Source organism: Canis lupus, chromosome 11, assembly GCF_048164855.1.
Source record: "Canis lupus baileyi chromosome 11, mCanLup2.hap1, whole genome shotgun sequence".
Lineage (NCBI taxonomy): Eukaryota > Metazoa > Chordata > Mammalia > Carnivora > Canidae > Canis > Canis lupus.
In genome coordinates this window covers 39,820,161-39,825,335 of record NC_132848.1, presented here as the reverse complement: position 1 = coordinate 39,825,335, position 5,175 = coordinate 39,820,161, and the positions used below count along the sequence as shown (strand labels likewise).

Here is a 5,175-nt window from a genome sequence, read left to right as displayed (position 1 = left end):
ACTCTACAGCTTTCAGAGGCAGGGGATGAGGAAAGAACTCTGGAGGAGACCTGAGTATGCCCTTGAACTCCTGGCAAATGCCAAAGTGAGTAAAAGGCCTGGGATTTGGCTCGCTTACATGGGAAAAGGCCTATGGTGCCACTCACAAAACCTGAGGCTTGGGCCGCTTGTGTGTGGAAATCTTGGCTGTGGGGCTGGCAGGGAAGTGAAAGTGCTCATTTCCAGAAAAGGGCCAGGTTTCCAGGACCAGAAGAGGAGTTAGAGGTGGAGAGAGAAACTTCGGGGCCTTTCTGGCCACCTGCAGGCTGAACAGGCCCTTTCTTTTTGGGATTAAGGTATTATTCTTGCTCTTGAATACTCTGCTGGGATCCAGGCTTATTCACCAAGAAGCTGGTCTCTTCTGCTAGCAGGTCTGTGTTGTAGGTGATGGGTTTACACATGCTGAACCATTGCTTGGCCTGGGGGCTAATGCCATAGCTGGGGAGGGCATACTGCCACTGCAGCAGGCCCAGGTGCGTGATGAGCAGGCGGTAGTAAGTGGTAAAGGTATCTGTGAGAAAATTCAGGAGAACGCTCTGTCCAGGGACCAGATCTCAGTATCTTGTGCTAACACGGGTTTCCCTGTTTCATAGACAAGGCAAACCTTTCTGTTCCCATTGCAAGGATCCAGCTCAAATATCACACTGCAAGACTCAAAGTGAGGCTTCTCTGGCGGGTTCTCACTGGCTTCAAGTGTATCATCCTCCAGGTCTGCCAGAGTTGGTGCATTAGGGAATGAATACATGGAGGACTGGTTGAGTGGAGTCAGTTTTGAGATGCTGTTAATCGCCATGCTTCCCGGTGGAATGGTGTGCTCTTCCAGCTTCACACTCCATGTCATGTGGAAGCCATTGGTCACCAGGTAAAAATTCTTCAAATCCTCATGTAGCATGTAGTTATTTTGTTGTTGTTGTTGTTCCCATAAAGAAATCATATAACGTTCAGCAGGTAGTTTTTCTATGCTAGTCATCTCTGCCACACCTAGGGGAGATTTGAGGATGCAGGTAATCCCCAGGGTCAGCTTCTCCAGGTGCTGCTTGTTGCAGCCCTGGGGCAGTGTCTCCTCCATGGCTTCTGTCCCCACTCTGTGTGCAGTGAGGGCAACTGTAGGGACCTGAATAATTCTTTAAAGGAAATATTTTTTACCATTTTCACTGGGCAGTGGGTCTACAGAGTTTATCACAGAGTTTGTCATGCCGGAAGTCCCCCTCTGAAAGCTAACTTTCAGCAGCAGTGGTAGAAGAGGATGAGCAATCCAATGAGGGAAAGAAGGAATGACCAGAGAGGTATAGAGAAAACCAGAGAGAGTATATCATTTAAGTCAAGACACCATGGTTGGTAGGTCATGCGAGATGGAAATATATGCTTTGAAATTTACATAAGGAAGTCATTGGCATTGTTAATTTTGGTGAGGTGATGATGGTTCTGGAAGCCAGTTTGGAGTGCAGTGAGGATGGGAGCCAGGCCAAGAGGTGGATGTAAAGAGTATGGACGACTATTACATTTTTAAATACAAAATTTGTAGAAGAAAAGTTTAGAAAATAATAAAATGAGCATATGTATACCTGCCACCTGTTTTATTAAATTTTAATATGTGGTCATATTTAGTTGTGATTAAAATAAATTAAAGATGGAGTTAAGTCCCCTGGTATACTCTTTCCCAATCTCTCTCCCTACCTTTTAGCTGTAAGTATTATCATTAATTTGGTGTCTTTCATTTCTGTGCATATATAATACTATAACTATATCTACATGTATATGTAAATGACACAAACTATTGCTTATGTCTTTAATATGTGTATAAATGATATTATATGGTACATACTTTTCCAAAACTTGTTTCTAAAAAATCCAATATTGTGCTTTAGGAATTCATCCATTTATTCACAAGAGATATAAATCAAGTCATTTATTTTAGAAATATGTCCTAATTTGACAACTTCTACTGATGGACATTACGTTACTTATGAGCATTTCTTATTAGAAAGAGAGTTCCACTGAACTTTCTGGAGTACACCTTCTTGTACACATGTGTCAGGATATTCTTAAAAGTGGGGATGCTGGGGTATAAGCTCACATGCCTGAAGTTTTGGCAGATGGTGTCAGTGGCTCTCCAGAGTATCACCAATGGTATATGAATCTGTTTCTTTAACATCGTCATCATCAGACTTCCAAAATTTGCCTTTCAGAAGGATGTAAAATGTATTTTGCTACAGTTTATTTTCCCCATTTACTCATGGGGTTCAACATCTTTATACTGTTAATTGGTAATTTGTCTTCTTCTGAATGACTTCGTCCTTTTGCCCACTATTATCTGGGGATCTGTTTCCTTATTAACTTGTATGAATTCCTCATGTGTTGGGGAGGCTAATTTTTAGGAATGTCCATTATGAATATATTTTTTCAATCCATGCCTCATTCTTCAGTTTATTTGGTTTATTTCTTTTTCTTTTTTTTTTTTTAAGATTTATTGATTTATTCATTCAGAGAGAGCGAGAGAGAGGCAGAGACACAGGCAGAGGGAGAAGCAGGCTCCATGCAGGAAGCCCGATGTGGGACTCGATCCTGGGTTCCCAGGATCACACCCCAGGCTGCAGGCGGCTCCAAACCGCTGAGCTACTGGGGTTGCCCTATTTGGTTTATTTCTTTGAACATTTTAAATTTGAATGTAATCAGACTTAAAAATGTCTTCCTTTATGGTTTGTTATGTTTGTTTTTGCTATTTGAGATAAGCCATTTTATTTGGGTTTTCTCTTTTTATATTTCAATCATTGCTGTTATCAGAAGGGGTGGGTCAAACATGAATTTATTGCTCCCTCTGGACCCTCTAAATAACTCTTGAGGATGTTTATGAAAAGCCCAAGGGGCATGGTAGTGTAGAGTGAGGGTCACATTGAAGTGCTTTAAAAAAGTAGCAGACCCTTCATACAGAGTGGAAAGGAGCTTATAGAAATATGAGATGGTGCGTTTAAAGCCAGTAGGATTCATATGATCGAGATGAAGAGCTGAGTGTGCAGAAGAGAGACTGTTAGTACAAATAATCACACATGCTCATTATGTAGATGCATAAGGACCCCAAAAAGCTGGGAAGTGATGGAACAAATTACCAGGAGGAGTTACGGACCCTAAGGAGGAGGAAGGAAACATTTCTGCTATTAACACAAAGGAAGAAGCTGGGATGTGGGAGATGCAGCTGGATTTGCTTGTGAGGAATTAGGGAAATGGAGCTCGTCTGCTTAATGGCTTCTATTTCCTCTGTAAAACAAAGAGATTCATTATCTGTAGAAAGCGAGAGGTAGTAGGATGGGAGAAGACAGGTTATTCTCCACCTTTGAAGAAAATGAGGCAGCCATGTAACACTGTGAAAGATAGTAGAATGAGTTGATTAGAAGAATGTAGCAGGATTCCCAGGAGGGTCCATTTGAAGATCTCTTCTGAGGCTCCCACATTGAGCACGCACTGGCTATTGTCTTTGCACTGTCTGATCCCAAGTTTCTATCTCATAATGAACCAGAAGCTGAAAATTCCACACAGCTTCTGGGACTTAGGGTGGAAGAAAGTGAGACATAGAGATGCAGCTCACTTAGGATTCTGTAATAGATTTGGGCTGTCACCTGAGGGATGGAGGCTGCCTGGAGCAGTGGTCACCTGGTTGGTGATCACATAGAGAAACGGCACCAACTCCTTGGGCCTCTTCCAGTGAAATAAATACATACATACATACATACATACATACATACATAAATAAGCCATTTGATTACTTTTCAGATGTGACTTTGTAAAATTACCAGTTTTTAAAAAATGAATAGACTATTTTTTAGAGCAGTTTTAGGTTAACAGACAATTGAACAGTAAGTTCAGAAATTCTCCATATACTTCCTCCCTACCTCCATGGTTTCCCCTATTATTAATAATGTGTATTGATGTGGTAAATTTGTTTGAATGGATGAATCAATATTGATACCTTATTATCAATTAATGTCTATAGTTCACATTAGGCTTCATTCACTCTTTGTGTTGCACATTCTATAGGTTTTGATGAATTCATTATGTGATGTGTCAACCTTCTCCCCCACATTTAATCCCTGGCAAACACTAATCTTTCAACTGTTTCTATAATTTTTTCTATTCCAGAATATCCATACTGGAATCATACAGTATATAACCTTTTTAGATTGGCTTCTTTCACTCTGCAACAGAGATTTAAATTTCCTTCATAGCTTTTTATGACTTGATAGCTCATTTCTTTTTATTGCTAAATAAAATTCAACTGTATGGATCATGATTTTTTAATCCATTCCTATTTTTTTCAACTGTCATACATTTTTTTTTTCAAAATTCACATTCACTCTTGAAGGGCATCTTGTTTTTCCCAAGATAAATTATGAGTAAAGCTACTATACGCATGCATGTGGAAGGTTTCCCGTGGACTTATGTTTTCAACTCCGCTGGGTAAATGCTAAGGCATGTGACTCCTGCATCATATGATGAAGACTATGTTTAACTTTGTAAGAAACTACCAAATTATCTTCTAAGTTGTACCATTTTGCATTCTCACCAGCAATAAATAAGAATTTCTGTTGCTCCACATCCTTACCAGCATTTGATGTTGCCAGTGTTTTGGATTTTAGCCATTCTAGTAGGTGAATAATGGTATCTCATTATTATTATAATTTCCTTAGATATGGAGCTTCTTTTCATAAGAAAAGGCCATTTGCTATCTATAAATAAGATGAGGTGTCTATTAAGGTCTTTTGTACACTTTTTAAATGAGTTGTTGTTTTCTTATTGTTGAGTTTTAAGGGTTCATTCTTCTCCTAGAAGAAAATATAAGTGGCAAGCTTGACATTACTCTTGGCAATATATTTTTTGGGTTTTCTCCAAAGACAGTGGCAACAAGAGCAAAAATAAACAAATGAGACTACATCAAACTAAAAAGCTTCTATATAGTGGAGAAAGCCATCAACAGATTAAAAAGACCACTTTTTGAGTGGGAGAAGATATTTGCAAATCATATATCCAATAAGGGGCTAATTATCCAAAATATGTAAATAACTTATACAACTCAACAACAACAACAACAACAACAACAACAAAAAACCCCAAATGATCTGGTTAAAAATGGGCAGAGGCTCT

General features: G+C 39.3%; 1 pseudogene; it reads right to left on the bottom strand.

Moving 5' to 3' along the window:
* Nucleotides 1–215: 215 nt before the first annotated feature.
* Nucleotides 216–1,024, bottom strand: LOC140642204 (tubulin polyglutamylase complex subunit 2 pseudogene; annotated as a pseudogene).
* Nucleotides 1,025–5,175: the final 4,151 nt, after the last annotated feature.